General features: G+C 42.0%; 1 protein-coding gene across 1 annotated transcript in view; it reads left to right on the plus strand.

The window, feature by feature from the left end:
* Positions 1 to 18014, plus strand: part of Katnal1 (katanin catalytic subunit A1 like 1) — a 127921-nt gene that overhangs the window by 12504 nt on the left and 97403 nt on the right. The gene's annotated exons all lie outside the window — the stretch shown is intronic.

Genomic DNA, 18014 nt, shown 5'->3' on the forward strand with positions numbered 1-18014 from the left:
AGCTCTTTTCAATAAAGATTTCCACATTGACCCTAAAATAGACACGTAATATAATGAAACTCATGGATTTTTCCTCATTCAAGGTATCAGCATTTTTCTTCTGATTTCCTCCTCCTCTATCTTCTCCACTTCCTCTTTCTTCCCCTCCTCTAAATCCTTCTGTTTCCACTTTCTATCATAGCCATTATCATACCTGACAAAATGGACAATAATTCCTTAATATGATTTGAACCCCAGGTCATGTTCAAATTTTCATAATAGTCTCTATTATTCTTCTGTTTGGTTGGTTTTTGGTGCTGGTACTGGGACTTGAACTCAGGACCTAGGCAGTCCCTTATCTTTTTCATTCAGGGCTGGCCTTCTACCACTTGAACTGCACCTCTACTTCTGGCTTTTTGGAGGTTACTTAGAAGAATCTCAGGGACGTAACTTCCTAGGGTAGCTTCAAAACATGACCCTTCCGATCTCAGCCTCCTGAGTAGCTAGGATTACAGGTGTACCCACCAGCACCAACTAGATTGTGGGTATATAAGCAGAACTATTCCATAAATGCTCAAGGTCTGAAAAAGGCATCATTGGTGAATTACTCCTGGTGCTTTAAATGTTAGTCACATGCTCAGGTACAATTGTATAAAAATATTGACTATGGTTGACCTTTATGTGGGATGTGATTGTGCTTGTAAGGTTAAGAGAGTTGTATTTATCTGTGGTCACTAAAGGCAAATGAAAAAAAATATAAGCATGTTAACTAAAAGAAGAGCTTATTATGACTATAAATAAGACAACAAAAGCATTTGCTGTCTGCTCCTTTTCTCCTTCAGATAATGGCCCAGCATTCTGCCTTTAGTTGTGACCTTTTATTTCTTAGCCTGCCACACTGTAACAGTACTCTTTCCTGTCTGCATTGCATACTAGGAAGCCCACGCCATAGAATAGAATGCATAATCAATGTAGTGTGTTGGAATCTGACGTTTAAGTAGCCTGTGAGTCATAACAAGGTGATGGGGCCGGTCCAGGAATGCACCTTGGCATGAAATCAGCTCAGGCTGAAATACCACCAACTGGGTTGCTTAAAACAACAGAACTGTCTTTTCACACAGCTCTGAATGTTTAAAGTCCAAGATCAAGAGGCCAACTAATTTTGTCTCTGCTGAGGCCTGTCTTACTGGTGTGTAGACTATGACTAGTTAAGATGAATCATGTGCATGTGCTAGTGATTCGTGAAAAGGGAGAGCTCTCTGGTGCTGTTTCCTCTCTTATAAGGGCACTAATTCTTATAGGGTTAGGGCTCTATCCTTAGGATCTCATTTAATCATTAGTAGTCCCCAACCAAAAAAGACTAATTTACAAGTATAGAAGCATTGAGAATTTAGAGGTTCATTCAGCCTATGGATTCTGAGGGACACAATTCAGTGCATACTGTGTACACACTCACCCCTCATCCAGGACCAAGGGTATGGAGGAGGGGAATGCTCATCAGATTAGAAATAAATCTATCCTTAAGGACTGTGCTAAGCACACTGCTTCTGTAGCATACACAGAATAAAATGTCTATTGGAAATGATCCAGTAGCAAAGTGGCTTGTAAATTAGACATTGAGGAACTTGTATTTAAAGAGTAGAGACATGTAGGATCTGTGGGCTTGCTTATTTTTCCCTTCCAAGCGTGTGTGTGTGTGTGTGTGTGTGTGTGTGTGTGTGTGTGAATCCTGGGGCTTGAATTCAGGGCCTGGGCACTGTCCCTGTGCTATTTTTGCTCAAAGTTTGCTCTCTACCACTTGAGTCACAGCTCTACTTCTGGCTTTTTTTCGTATTTACCTGGAAATAAGAATCTCATGCCAGAGCTGGCTTCAAATCTGGATGCTCAAATCTCAGCCTCCTGAGTAGTTAGGATTGTGTGAGCCACCAGTGCCTGGCTTCTGGTGTGTGTATTTCAAGGGAATGAATAGAGGTGTGGTAGCTCTGAGTGCTAGGTATTAGATCTGGAAGGAGTTTCAAGAGAGCATCAAGGTCAGCTAGGCACCAATGGCTCATACCTGTGACCCTAGCTATTAAGAGGCTAAGATCTGAGTATCTAGGTTCGAAGCCAGTGAGAATAGAAAATTTTTATCCAGCAAAAAAGCTGGGAGGTGGAGGTGTGGCTTAAATAGTCCAACTCTAGCCGTACGTGAAAAACAGAAGCAAAAGCTCAGGGTCTTGAGTTCAAATGGCAGTACTGGCACCAAAAAAGTGTGTGTGTGTATATGCCCATGTGTGTGCACATGTGTATAGTTGTAGTAGTAGTAGTAGTAGTAATCATGGCTTAACTGGTACTACATTTGCCTTGCATGCAGGAGGCCCTGGGTTCAAGCCCTATTACTGTAAGTAAAGCAAGCAAGCAAACAAACAACAATTAACAAAACCCCCAAACAACAGTAATAAAATAAAAAAAGGTGACACATGAGTGACCAGGGTAGAATTCATTTCCTTGAATACTTTGACTTAAACAACTGCCAAGTAGGATTTGGCTTTACTGTCCAGGTGAGGAACAAGACCCCACATTCTTCCAGGCAAGTTGAGGGTAGACCACCTGCCAGTGGCTCCCTCCTTCCGGCTACAGATCTGTTTTCCAGCTATGTGCAATATGGACAGACACTGGCCCTCTCTGCCTTTAGAAGTAAAAGAGCAGCTATTCAGCAGCTGAAATCTGAGGATCACAGTTCAAAGCAAACCTGGGCAGAAACGTCCATGAGACCCTTATTTCCAATGAAACACCAAAAAGGCCAGAAGTGGAGCTAGTGGTTACAATGCTAGCAAAAGATTTCAGGTACAGTGCCCAGGCTTTGAGTTCCAGCCCCAGGATGGACACCAAAAAAAAAAAAAAAAAGGAAAGAGGGGGGGGTGAGGGGAGGAGAGGAAGGGAGGGAGGGGGGAGAGGGAGAGGGAAAGAGAGGAGGGGAGGAAGAGATAAAAGAGAAGAGAGAAGAGAGAGGAAAGAAAGAAACCATAGAAAAGATAGGTGATACTCTGGACCTGTGGTCAGGTGAGGGCAGAGAGCTTGAAAATGTAAAGTAGACAGCCCTGGCCCAGGAAATATAACCCATTTTAACAGCTGAAGCTGTATTGATTGTCTGTGTACTCCAAGATCCCAGAGATAAGTTTCATTGGCTTAGCTCCTGGAACAAAAGGAGTAGCTTTTCCAAAACAATGGCAGGAACACAACTTTCTAAAAAGTGCTGGAAAAAGCTTTCCCTAGATTCTGCCTCCCCCCCTCCCCCCCCAACCCTGAAGTTTAGAAATTAACAACATATTGAGAAGTCTTTTCATGTTAGGTGGAATTTCCCTTTGTTAACAAACTAGACAGTGGAAATGTGGAATAGAAGATTTTTTTGCTGTTATTTAAGAAGGCATGTGGAATTGGCTAGAACTTTAAGGGGCCAAGAAGCAAATGAGCCAGCTGCTGCCATTTCAATTTTTTGGTTGGTCTGTTTTTGGTGCTGGTACTGGGACTTGAACTCAAGGCCTCATGTTCTTACCTGGCTTTTTTGTTCAAAGCTGGCATGCTATCAATTGAGCCACAGCTCCACTTTTTTTTTTTTCTGGGTTAAGAGTTTCTTTTCTGGTCATAAGAGTTTCGAAGACTTTCCTGGCTGAACTGACTTTCCACCTCAACCCGCAGATCTCAGCCTCCCGAGAAACTAGTATTATGGGCATGAGCCACCTGCATCTGGCTTCTCAGGTTGTGTTTTTCCTGTACTATTCTCAGTCTCCAGACAAAGATCCAGGAAGCCAGATAGAATGACACCTGCACATGGGCTGGGCTGCATTTCAGGAGAGCATTTCTAGCTTGTGGGACCTGAATCTTTTATAAAGGACAGTCCACATGCATCTAGTATCTTTAAGGACCAATGACTTAACTTCTTTCCACTAAGCCCCACCTCATATTTTAAACATTTAATTAACATATATTAGCTTAACAAGGGATTTCATTATATTTCTATACATGCCTATAAAATATCTCATCAGATATGCACCCCTATCACTCATCCTTTGCTTCTTAAAACAATTTCAAAAGGTTTCATTGAACTGATGTGTAGAATTGAAACCCCTTTGCATAACTACTGATAAAAGGTTTCATTGCTATATATAAAGAGTATATAAATATATACATATATACATATACATACACACTTTGATCATATTCACCCTCTCTCTTCGCTCTTATGTTTCCTGCCGGTACCCACCCCCAACAGGGCATGTTTTACTTTCCAGTCATTCATTATTATTTTTTCCTATAGACTGATTATATACAGGGTTTCATCCATATATTATATATTATCCATGTATATTATATTTTAATCAAGTTAACTCCATCTACTGTTCTTTTACCCCATTTCTTCTACCCTTCTATTATTCAACAGTTTTCAGTAGAGGAAATATATCCAAGAAATGTTCATATTTGGGGATAATATATTTCAATATTATTCACCTTTCAGCATTCTCTGTCCCTCCTTTACCCTACAAACAGTCCTGGAATTATAATCATGTTTGATAGATAGATGTATCTCTGTATATATGAGTGTATCTCTCTCTCTCTATTATACTTTTAAATATAGATTCCACAAACAAGGGAAAATAGGCAATCTAGCTTATTTTGCTTAAATGATGCTTTCCAGTTTCACCCATTTTTTTACAAATGACATAAATTCATTTTTCTTTATGGCTAGGTGATATTCCATAGCGTGTGTATGTGTGTGTGTTGTGTGTTGTATGTGTGTGTACAATATCTTCTATATCCAATTCATCAGTTGTTGATTCAACAGTTTGAACAGTATGAACAGAGCTGTAATAAAGATAAACACAGGTATGCAGGCATCGCTTTTGTATATTGATTTACAGCCCTTTGGATATATGCCTAAGAATGGTATTGTGGGGTCATAGGTAGATCTAATTTTAGTTTTGGGTGAATCTCCATACTGATCAGGGCCCACCTCTTCTGCCACTTCCTGGTAACATTACCATGGCAACCAAAGCTTTAACACATGTACCAATGAGGAATACTTCATTTCCTATCCAAAATGGTAGCAATTACTTTGACCCATAAGGTACCTGTTGCAACAAAAATGCCGTATCCTCCAAAAAGTGGTAAGGTGGTACAGGAGGTAGGGGTTCCAGGGCTGCTGGGTCCTGCTGCACATTTGTGGGTGTAATAGCTAGGAAGGAAACCCAGAAACTGGCGTCTCAGTGATGAGATGATATATAGACCTCTAAGACTTGATCTTGATGTGTCTAATGGGTTTTTTCTTGTTGAAGGAGAAGGGGAAGAGAAAATGAGCTTTACAGGTTTGGGAGGAAGAAGTCTGTCTCACAAAATGCCTTCTGACATCTCATTCATTCCTCAGTTTGCCATATGACATTGTCTTTGTTTGAACTGGCAGCAGGGCAGTGGGAAGGGCAAATTTGCCTTTCGGCTGTACCCAAGGGCAGTGGAAACAGCCTGACACTGACCTTATCCATTACCTTCTATGATCCTCTATAACCAAACAGGTTTGTTTACAAGGGAGGTGGTGAAAATCCAAGTATCATTCAAGTGAGGCCAAGAGAGTTCCTAAGGAGAATACCTCTGTTTATGTGTTAAAATAGTAACATGCAGACTCTCTCTCTCTCTCTCTCTCTCTCTCTCTCTCTCTCTCTGTGTGTGTGTTTGTGTGTGTGTGTGTGTGTGTGTGTGTGTGTGTGTGTGTAGAGTCCCATACTTATCTTTTGTGCTGGGCATAACTTCAGGGCCAAGCTTTTCACTTTCTTAGCTTTTTCAAACTCAAGGCTGACCATTTGAGCCACAGCTCCACATCTGGCTTTTTGCTGGTTAACTGGTTAACTGCTATAAATATGGGACTTTTCTGCGCAAGATGGCTTTGAACTACAACCCTTAGATCTCAAACTCTTGAGTTAGTAAGATTACGGGTATGAGCCACTGATGCCGGGCTGTACTTTAATATGTGCAAAGTAAAGATGCAGAAGAGCTCCATCACTATAAATTCCCATATTTATAGCATCCTCATCCATCCCTCTCCCCTAGCAACCGTGGACATAGTCTCCATTGCTATACTTTTCTCTTTTGAGAGTGTCATGTAAATGATACCATTATAATGATACTCTTTCATATCTGGCTTCTTTTACCAAGGGTAATTCTGCCCACAGATTGTTTTTATAATTCTTCAAAAGACTACCAGCTGAAATTGTCTCTCATTTTTCACTCATCTGAGTGTATTTCACCTTCATTCTTGAAAGTATTTTCTTAGAATACAGAATTCCAGGATGATCTTGTTTTTCTTTCAGCCCTTTATCACTGTTGTCTACATTCTCATCTCTAATCATTTTGGATGAGAATTCTGTAGCAATTTAGTAGTTGTGCCCCTATACATGTTTGCTGTTTACCTCAAGTTTCTGTCATAAGTTTTTGGATTTTCAGTTTTGCCTAGTCTGTTTGTGTGTATGGATTTCTCTGAGTTTGTCCTATGCTTGGTGGTTCACTGAACTTGGTGTGTATTTGTATAGATGAAGATTTCGTAAGTGCAAAAAACAGACATGGCAGGCTATTTTAGATAATATGGAAGCTACAAGGAGGGGTCAAACCCTTGTTTGACCCCTCTAGATGGTGGTCACCTCCTGGTAGTCCTATACTGATGATGGCAAGAAAGCTACTTCTGCCCATTCAGCAGTTATCATACTATAGGAAGCAGCTCACCTGCAGATCTATTGTTAAATGGCCACTGGGCACATACAGTATTCAAAGTATGGAGCCCTGTGTCAGTCAGCTTTCTCTTATAGTAACAAATACTGGAGGCAACTTATAACAACTTATAACAAGATATGGTTTATTTTGGCTCACAGATCTGGAGGCTTTGGTCCATGACTGATTGGCCCTGTGACTTTTGGTCTTGTAGTGAGGTAGTATACCATGGTGGGAGCATGTATGTGGTAAAAGAAATCCACTCACCTCATAGCTGAGAAATGAAAAGTGATGAAGGAAGAAAGTATGATCCCACAGTTCTCTCTGAGGACACTCCCTCAATGAGCTAACAACCTTCCATTAGGCTTTGCCTCTTAAAGGTTCTGCAACCTTCCAGTAACATCATGTAGGGGACCAGGCTTTTACCACTGGGCCTTTGAGGGGGATATTCCAGATCTGAATTATACCTGCATCTCTTTACAGATCATTTCTGGAACCTTCTTTTTCTAAATTTCTATCCATGTCTTCTTCCCACTCCATTTTTATGGAATAATATGTTAGAACAGAACCCAAGAAACAGAAATGAGTATGAATATTTTTGTAAAGGGGTGAGGCTGAGATAGTCTACCAGGGAAAACTGCAGTGCAGAAAACCCTTCATTGACAAAGAGATAGTTGCTCTTGCCAATGTCACCCAAAGGATAAACAGCTTGCCTGCCATAAAATCTCATTAGTCCTGTCAGGTGCATGAAGACATGTCAAGATTTGTGGGCCTACTCTAACTAAAGCCATTATCCCAAGACTATCTCAGCAACTGTGTGATGGGTCTCTTTGAAGATTCCAATTTACCTGTAGTGGGTTTACTTCCTTCCTTCTGCTGGCAAAAACATTCAGCTTTTTTTTATTGCTTGAGATTTGTGTTCAGAGGACTGAAAGTCATAGTTCTCTCTCTCCCTCAGAAAACAAGTCACAACACCAACTACTTGACTGTTGTTGTCTAGCACACACAATCCTAAAGTTTGTACAGTGATCAGCTCGGGGACTGGCAAATCAAATTGTATGATTGATATAGTCGTGAATTCATTTGTTGCTGAAAAATATGCTGAGAATCAAAGAAAAAGAGAAGTAATATTTTCCTTTTACATGTAGGGGGCGATTTAAAGAACATTCCATTTTTCCAATAAGTGCTTAGTGAGTACCTGAGAATAGACTTAATGTCTTTGATTGCTCAGAACTTTCAATCTGCTTGTGAAGACACAGCACCCTGTAAAGTGTCAGTGGCCAGGTCCACAGGTTAAAGAGCGCAGCCCAGTTTCAACTTCAGGGGTTCCCAAGCTCCCACATTTAACTGGTTGCCACATGCCCCTTTCCCAGATGTTTCTCAGATTTGCTTTGTTTTCCTCTTTCACTGTGGCTGGATTCAAGCAGGCTGTTACCGTCACTGCCTGGACTGAAGCAAGCTCATCCTAACCCGTCTGGTCTCCAGGCACATCACATCTCTGTTCTCATCTCTCTTCTACTCAGGTTTCCTTCCTTGTTCTTCATTATATCCACAAGAGGCCCAAAGTCTTTAGCCCATTAATCTGGTTCCAACTCCCTCTTTTCATGTCTGTTTTCTACTGGATCTATGATGTTAGCTGCTCTCTGAGAAGGTTATACACATTTGCTCACTCCTGTGCCTTTTTTCTTGCTATTCATCTGTTTATAATTCTCCCCTTTGTTTTCTTCTGCCAAATCAAAGTTGATCTTCAATATGCAGATCAAATGCCAGCTCTTCAGAGTGACCAATCAGTGGTTATGAACTCCTTTTTCTAAATTCCTGTAGAACCTTGTTTCAGTCTCATTCATTCATTCATGTACTCATTGATTCAGTTTGCTCAATAAATAATGCTTCATTCCTGAGCTGCTGAGAAAGCAGAGTCATTTCTGTTCTTAAGAGACTTATTACAGTCGACAATGAATTTGGTTATGTATAAACATATATAGTGAGAGAAAATAATAGCTATAACTGATACATGTGCAAAGGGATGTGTGTGTGTGTGTGTGTGTGTGTGTGTGTGTGAGAGAGAGAGAGAGAGAGAGAGAGAGAGAGAGAGAGAGAGAGAGAGGAGTTAGAGGTAAACAGTAACAGCAAGGAGTATGATATAGAAAGAAAGGCAGAGAAGGTTGCTGAGCAAGCTGGGAACTCTTGGCTTAAACCTGTAATCCTAGCTACTCTGAAAGCTGAGATCTAAGGATGGTAGTTCAAGGCCAGCTGGGACAGGAAATTCTGTGAAACTCTTCTATCAAATTAACCAGCAAAAAACCATATGTGAAGCTGTAGCTCTATTGGAAGAGTGCCAGCCTTGAGCAAAAAAAAAAAAAAAGCTAAGGGATAACACCAGGCCCTGAGTTCAAACCCCAGCACACACACCCACACACACCCACACCCACACCCACACCCACATGTGCACGCACGTGCGTGCACACACACAATATAAATAAAAAACAAACCCAAACAAAGGTGTTGAGCAGTGACAGAGCCAGACACTCTTGGGAAGGAAAAGCCATCCACTTGGGCCATGTGTGAAAAATGGGCCTCTGTGAGTATAGATACTGACAGACACTGAAAGAGGGGCCACAGAGCTCCTTCTAGAGACAATGAGAGGGTGGGAGGTTAGTCTCACACTTAGATTGGATTCCAGAAGCAAAAACGGTTTCAGGAAGATGCATGCTTTTAACACTGCAGATAAATAAGATCTGTTAGAATCTTTTTTTTTAGGTGCTGGTTCTAGGGCTTGAACTCTGGGCCTGGGCACTGTTCCTGAGCTTCCCCCACCCCCCTACCCCCCCCACCCCTACCCCCCACCCCCACCCCCCCACCCCCCCACCCCCCACCCCCGCCTCAAGGCTAGTGCTCTACCACAGTGTCACTTCTGGCTTTTTCTGAGTAGTTTATTGGAGAAAAGAGTCTCACAGACTTTCCTGCCACAGCTGGCTCTGAACCATGATCTTCAGATCTCAGTCTCCTGAGTAGCTAGGATTACAGGTGTGAGCCACAGGAGCTTGATGTGGAACCATTTTTAATTTAAAAGTTACTTTCATGCCCCCAAATAATAAAAGTATTAGTGAAGAAGTAACATATTGGTTCTGAATATTTGGATTATTATATTCATTACTTAGATCTTTCCACTTTTTCTTCTTTCTTGTTTTTCTCTTCCCTGGAGAATTTCTTTCAGGTACTATTTAACATATTCCTTTAAGTACTGGAAAATCTGACTGTGAATAATAAGTTCTAAAATTTGAAGAATAGAGAAATATTTACTATCAAATCTATATTTACTATCATAAACAACTAAATTTATCTTATTTTTGCTTGTTTGTTTCTTTATTGTACTTCTGCTGCCGTTGGTTGCCTGTGAGGCCCATGGCATATGAGTGTACACACCTGTGCACACACATACACACCTCTTCCCTGTTCTTCACCATTGCTAGATTCCTAGGCTCCTCTCTACTGAATAGGGATGAGGTAGATAGTCTTCAAGAATTTTTCACATATAACAAGCTGGGTTCTGGTGGCTCACAGCTGTAATCCTAGCTACTCAGGAGGCTGAGATCTGAGGATCATCGTTTGAAGCCAGCTTGAGCAGGAAAGTCTGTGAGACTCTTATTTCCAATTACCCACTCAACAGCTGGAAGCGGAGCTGTGGCTCAGTGGCAGAGAGCTAGTCTTGAGCACAAAAGCTCAGGGACAGCTCCAAGGCCCTGAGTTCAAGCTCCAGGACTGGCACACACACATACACACACACACATACACACACAGAATTTCTTCCACAAGCACCCAGGCAGGTGACATGGCTATAGCTGATCCTCAGACCACCCTTTGAGTGGCACTTCTCCATGCAGGATCTCTAACTCTGAGATCCATACAGACAACACTAATGCACATATTATCAGCTGATCTGAAAGGTATTGAAAAGGTTATCTAGCCTACCTGCCATTTTGAGCAACTGACAAAACCTACGCTAGGGTGATACTCAGCAAATGCAGACAACTGTAGTTGGTCTCAGTAGTCATAGAAAAAGAACTTGTTAATTTTATGCAAGAAATGAACCCATGGGTTGATTTTGGCTGTCACCATAGCATATCCTTCCAAACTGTAATAACTGAACACCAGTGGATTGTGATATCTGGTCAACCAAGTCTTTTGATTAGGACTTCAATCTGTACCTTGTTACCTTTTTGGATCTCTTTCTAATCATCAACCCTTTCTCTTCTTTCTTTTTTAATGCCAGTACTGGGGCTTGAACTCTGGGCACTGCCTCAAGCTTTTTCACCCAAGGCTGATGAGCTACCACTTGAGCCACGCCCCTACATTTGGCTATTTGATGGTTATTTGGAGATAAAAATCTCACAGACTTTCCTTCCTGGGCAGCTTTTGAACCACAATCTTGAGATCTCATGTCTTTTTTTTTTTTTTTTTGTCATGGGGTTTGAACTCTGGGCCTGGACACTGTCTCTCAGCTCTTCAGCTCAAGGCGAGCACTCTACCACTTAAGCCACAGCACCACTTTTGATTTTCTGGTGGTTTATTGGAGATAAAAGTCTCATGGAGTTTCTTGCTTGGCAGAAAAGCCTACTGAGTAGCTAGGATTATAGGCATATACTAGCATCCAGCCAGGATTGTACATTACTTAAAAAATGTTATCTTGCTGGGTACCAGTGGCTCAAGTCTGTAATCCTAGCTACTCTGGAGGCTAAGATCTGAGGTCTGAGGATTGCAGTTTGAAGCTAGTCTGGGCAGAAAAGTCCCTGTGAGACTCTTATTATTAACCACTCAAAAATCAGAAAATTGGAAGTAGAGCTGTGACTCAAAGTGGTATAGCACTATGCTTGAGTAAAAGAACTCAGGGACAGTGCCCAGGCCCCGAGTTCAAGCCCCACGATCGAACAATAACAACAACAAAAAAACCCCAAAAACAAAAACAAACGACAAAAAACCCCCCACAAAAATACCATGCATTTAAAATGTATAAATAAATATCTTGTTGGAACTTTTTATATAAGCATACTTATAAAAGTGAAAACAATCATTAGACCAAAGGTCTTGGTTTTTTTTTTTCCACTTACTATGCCAACTGTTTTTGTAGATGTTTTTTTGTTTTTGTTTTTTGTTTTTGTAGATGTTAAGGGCAACACACATTGTCATGTATTGTATTTGGACTGTGCATTGAACAACTTTCCAGTTGTTTTTTCCTCAAAATAACTGCTTTAATCCTCCTGAAATAACTGCTTTAATCCTCCTGACAACCCAAGGAGACTGGTCCTGTTGTTTTTCCCCACACTATAGCCAAGGAAACCAAGGCATAAAGAGGTGAGGTTATTGTCCAGGTCAGGAAGCTAGACTTCAGGAGCCTGGGCCTGGGGGCTCAGGGCTTACTCACACATACTACAGCTCATTTACCTAAGGAATATGTGAACTGCAAGCTGGGCTGAGAAATAAATAGCAGAATTGTAATGTGAAGCTAGAGGAGGCAGTAGAAGGATTTATGTTATGCCAGAACAGTTCTTACTTGAAGCACATTCTCTGTTCAGCTCAGGGGAAAGAAGAGTTCATTATCTGCAAGGTCTATACTTAAGGTTTTTTTTTTTTTTATGACAATTTATAAAGGAAAAACTCGTCTCTAATCTGATTCATCTGATAAGGCTGATCTGAATGATTATTATTTTCTTTAAAAAATGCTTAAAAATATGGTGCATGTTGTTGAGATTTTCATTAAAATTTTCCTTTTTAAACCTAGCAAATGCTTCATCTTTTCCGCTTTAATAGCCAGCAATTCTCCCTTGCTGGTCTTAAGTTCTTTAAATGATTTTTAGGTTGCCAGATTTCTTCAGTTGGCTCTTTAGGAAGCCAATTTTGTTGGGAAGCCCCTGAGAGTAGTGAGGCACCATCTTTCACACACTTACTGCAACACAATAAAATGCTGCCTAATTACTGCTTTTGTGGGATCCCAGAGGCCTGGCTGACATCTCTAGGCAATTGCTGTACATTACAAACCTGCTCAGATCAGAGATATACCTCTTTGTGATTTAGATCTCCTTTTGTAGGGAAGTACCTATTCTAATTGTTTTCAGACCTTTTGAGAGAAGTGATCAAAATGACCAAATGCAACAATTCAAACTCCTCTCTAGAGAAATTCCAAAGGTATAGTTGAAGGGCTTGTCTCCTGGTGTCCAGCTGAGGGGAGCTCCCCCCAAATCAAACCATTTTATGATTCTATTTTGTCATTTCTGGCCAGACGAGCAAATTCAGAAGTAAAACTAAGAGGAAGTGTTACTTTTTCTCTGAAGATGAAAAATCAAACTAGAATGATCACTGGACTCTGAATTTTAGCTGGATACTTTCTTCTGATAACAGTTTTTTTAAAAGGAAATATGGCTATGCTAGAAATTTTTAATAAGTAAGAAATAGAGCAAGGTTATATCACTGGGCTCTGGTAACTCATACCTGTAATACTTGCTTTCTTAGGAGATCTGAGGGTCATGGTTCAAAGCTAGACTAGGCAGGAAAGTATGTGAAACTCTTATCTCCAATTAACTACTAAAAAGCCAGAAATGGAGCTATAGCTCACATGTTAGAGTGTTAGCCTTGAGCAAAAAAGCTCAGGGACAGTTCTGAGTTCAAGCTCCAAGACCAGCATAAACAAACAAAAACAACAAAATGAAATATACTACACTTACATTTAGAAATTGATGCTCATTTGGATTAACTCTGGAATAAATATCATGTAGAACATGTATCACTTATAAATACATTAGAATTTGATGGAATCTAATAGTGTCCTAATTAATACTGTTGGATATTTTTTAGTCTGTGGGGGAAATGATGACTCAACTATTCATTTGCTAGGTACTTTCCCTCTAGAATATATTTTTTTCTCACATTGGTAATGTGAACTCTCTGGGATTGTGTGTGTGTGTACAGGTGCATGTGCCTAGGTGTTGTACTTTTTCCACTCAAGGCTGGCAGGCTACCACTCAAGCCATAGCTCCACTTTTGGCTTTACGGTGGTTACTTGTAGACAAGAATCTCATGGAGGTTCCTGCCTGTTCTAGCTTTGAACCATGATCCTCAGATCTAAGCATCCTGAGTAACTAGGATTTTTTTCTAATCTCTGTGGCCTAGGGAAGGTGTTGCGGAGTACTCTGGGCAGTGGACTTGTGGCCTCTTCTTGATTTCTTGTTGCCACAAGGTGAACAAGCTTCTATCATCACACATTCTCATCAGGATGTCCTGTGTCCAAAGGAATGAGGCCAAAAAACCATGCCCTGAAAATCTTCATAAACCTTTCTTCTTTTTAAGTTGATGATGAATTTTGTCATGGTGTTGGAAAGCTGACTGATACAGGAGAAATGTTACCTCTGTAATAGTGTGGGTTTTAGGATCATTGTGGTTCAAATTCAAGATCAAACTCCTGAATCTCTTTCCCAAGTGAACTCAGTACTACCTGACTTATGTACATTCATCTCTGTAAGAAATGGATAGATTCTTTCAGAACTACTAGTTGCTTGCATCCTTTATACCTTTCAGCAGCCATGAAGACTCATGCATAATCTCAATAGCAAGAGTTCCTGGCCAGGCGCTGGTAGCCCATGCCTGTAATTCTAGCTACTCAGTGTTAGTCTCCTGAGGCAGAGGCCTGGTAGGCCCAAGAGGGGAACAGGTATACCTCGAAGTCGGTGTTGGTACAAAAGTGTCAGGAGCCGGAGCCCTTTTTATTCTTGACAGATGAATCCACTATGGCTGTGTCTTGAGCTTGCCTGCCATGGGGGTAGGTCTAGGTGAAGGGCAGTCACAGTGAAGGGCAGAATTTTCCCAGTGTCCTTGTCCACACCTGTAGCATGGTCCTGGCAGCATATGCTGGGTGCCTCTTCTGGAAGGAGACCAGATAGCAGCAGCCAGGATTTGGTCACTCTCCCTCTTACGGGCAGTCTTATTGGCAATCTCCTTATTTTCCCGATTATTTAAAACCTTAAATGCCATGCTCACCAGATCTCGTTGGGGGGTTTGAAGACCATCCTTGGCTTTCTAAAAAAACTTTTTGCTAATACTGGGGACTGATTGAGTGATAAAATGAGTATTAAGAACTACTTTGAGCCGGGCGCTGATGGCTCACGCCTGTAATCCTAGCTACTCAGGAGGCTGAGATCTGAGGATCGCGGTTCAAAGCCAGCCCGGGCAGGAGAGACCGTGAGACTCCTATCTCCAATAAACCACCAGAAAACCGGAAGTGGCGCTGTAGCTCAAGTGGTAGAGCGCTCGCCTTGAGCTGAAGAGCTGAAGGACAGCGCCCAGGCCCAGAGTTCAAGCCCCACGACCGACAAAAAAAAAAAAAAAAAAAAAAAGAACTACTTTGGCAGGGCTGGGAAGGTGGCTCAGTGGTAGAGTGCTTGCCTTGCATGCCTGAGGCCCTGGGTTAGATTCCTCAGCACCACATAAGCAGAAGAAAGCCAGAAGTGGCCCTGTGGCTAGCCTTGAGCTGAAGAGCTGAGGGACAACACCCAGGCCCAGAGTAGGGCCCCCACGACCAACCAAAACAAACAAACACACAAAAACCACTTTGGTCTCCGGCGACTCTGGGTCTAGCTTAGTATAGCACTGGGGCGCTAGCGTGAGGCCGGGTTTTCATTGGGCCTTTGAGTAAAGTGGTTTAATTTGTCATCATTGACAGGGAGATAGGCTGCCTTTTGAAGGCCAGCCACTAAGCAAGTTATCATCCTATTTCTGTTTCCCCTCCCAGGAGCATTACATTGATAATTCTAATTGAGCTCTTCCCTAGGCACAGCTGTTGCTCCCACTGGAAAGTCAATATGTAAGCAGTGGGCCTTGTCAGCATGCACTTGGGCTGCAATCCACACCCTTGAATTCTTCTCAGTGGTAGGGGTGGAGGATAGTATTAGATATATGTCTTCCAAGTAAGGTCATAGGTCTGAGCCAGGTTTTTAAACTGCTTGATATAATTATTAGAATTTTGGGCATAAGATCCCAGCTGCTTCTCAATCTGAGCAATATCAAACATTGAAAATAGAATATGCATTCTAATGATGCCTTCAGCCCCTGCCACCTCTCACAAAGGGCACTTGGAGTTTGATGGAGGTTGTGGGCCACTGGTGCAAGACCGGGTATGAGCTGCAGGGGGGCGGGGGAGGGAGAGAGGGCCAAGAGGAGGAAGATGAAGAGGAAGAAGGTGGAGAAGTAGCCAAAGGTCCAGCAGGAAGAGGGGCAGAGTCAAAAAGAGGGTCAGACACATCAGGTTCAGGAGGGCGCTCAGAGTTCTCAGAGATGGGTTGTCCACGTGCGAGGAGGATGGGGAAAAGCTGGGCATGATTGGCAGAGAGCCGGGTTATCCCAGAGAGCAAAGAAAGCCTGAATATAAAAGACTTCCAACCATTGAGCATTGTGGTGGCAAAAATCATCTAACTTACTGAGAATGGCATAGTCCAAAGTTCCACCTTTGGGCCACTGAGAGTGATTATCCAGTCAATACCATGGCCAATAATAAATTAGGTGCCTTCTGTTGATGCAGTCCTTAAGGACAGGACACCCAAGGAATGCAGATGGCATTCCAAAGGAGTTTCCTCCCCTGTGGCATGACTTGCAGCATCCCATTAAAAGCACCGGAGGAAGTCAGTCTGGTGAATGGAGAGCTGACCAGGCAGGAGCAACGTAGAGACCGTAGAGACGGAGCAACAGACAAGCCTTAATGTTTTGCTCACTAGAGTAGAGAAGTGGTGTGGACGTGGACATGGAGGCCAGCAATGGTATTGGTGAAAAGTCTTATGTGACATCTCAAGGCAGTTCAGTTCGTGGAAAAGGGGTGGTCAGGAAATTCTAATATTTCCTACTCAAAAACCCCATCCGAGTCACAGCACCATAAATGTTAGGTAAATTAAATTGGCAGCCGAGGAAAGAGAGCAGCATGTGGTATTCAGGCAAGGGAAAGGTTTATTTGTAGGCCACCTCTGGTCAAGTTGGAAGCCCATGCAGCAATTAACCACTGGAAAACCAAAAGTGGCCTCGTGGCTCAAGTGGTAGAGCACTTGCATTGGGCTGAAGAGCTGAGGGACAGTGCTCAGGCCCAGAGTTCAAACCCCACAACCGACAAAAAAAAAAAAAAAAAAAAAAGAAAAACGAAAGCAAGAGTTCCTGACCTTAGTTGAATATAAGAACAGCTTTGTAAACTCTAAATACTGCCTGAAAATACTTATACTCACTTCCTCCTGTCACCAGACTATGTAAAATCAGAATTGCTTAAGTAATTTTGTGTTTTGCTCTCATCTGGTGGTTCCATTGGCTAAAGACTGAGAATCCTTGCTTTAAGGTCATACTGAGAAGAAAGAGGTCCCTTTCCTTTACAGGCCGGAACTACAGGAGCTTTAGAGGTGGTACTCACAGGGGAAGTTTTCTTTAGTGTTTGGGCAGTACTGGGGTTTGAATTTAAGGCCTTGAACTTGATCAGCCTGCTTGACTGCCTGGTACTCTACCACTTGAGCTATATCTCCAGTTCTGCTCTTTGCTGGCTATTTTGGAGTTGGAGTTTGAGTGACTTTTCTGCTTGGACTTGGTTTCAAACTTGATATCCTTTGGATATCAACCCCTGAGTAGTTAGGATGACAGGTGAACCACCAGCAATCAGCCACATGTTGTTTTATTAAATGGTATCAATGAAAGGCAATGAAAAATAAAAAGATTCCAGAAGGAAATACAGTGATTATTTTTCTAGAAAAGATTGCTAATAATAGCCAACATCTGGATCACTAGCTCAGTTAGAAAGCACTTTTACACAAACCACCTGTATTGTCCTCATAAGCTCCCTGAGAGGCAGATAATGACACTAGCTTTAGGAACATCTCTTTATAAAGAAGTTCTGGACAAGCTGGGCGAGGGTGGGTCACACCTGTAATCCTAGCTACTCAGGAGGCTGAGATCTGAGGATCGCGGTTCAAAGCCAGCCCGGGCAGGAAAGTCCGTGAGATTCTTATCTCCAATAAAACCACTAGAAAACTGGAAGTGGCGCTTGTGGCTCAAGTGGTAGAGTGCTTGCCTTGAACTGAAGAGCACAGGGATAGAACCCAAGCCCAGAGTTCAAGCCCCACGACCGACCAAAAAAAAAAACCCAAAAAACAAAAAACAAAAGAAGTTCTGGACAGCTTAAAGATAAGTCCAAATCCACAGCTTCAGTAGCTAGGGATTAGAAACCACATTTCTACTTGTTATCTTGCTGTTGTTTATTCTATGATAAATTAGAATCCCAAGCCAGGCAC

This window comes from Dipodomys merriami, unplaced genomic scaffold (assembly GCF_024711535.1).
Source record: "Dipodomys merriami isolate MVZ:Mamm:240054 unplaced genomic scaffold, mDipMer1.0.p SCAF_6, whole genome shotgun sequence".
Lineage (NCBI taxonomy): Eukaryota > Metazoa > Chordata > Mammalia > Rodentia > Heteromyidae > Dipodomys > Dipodomys merriami.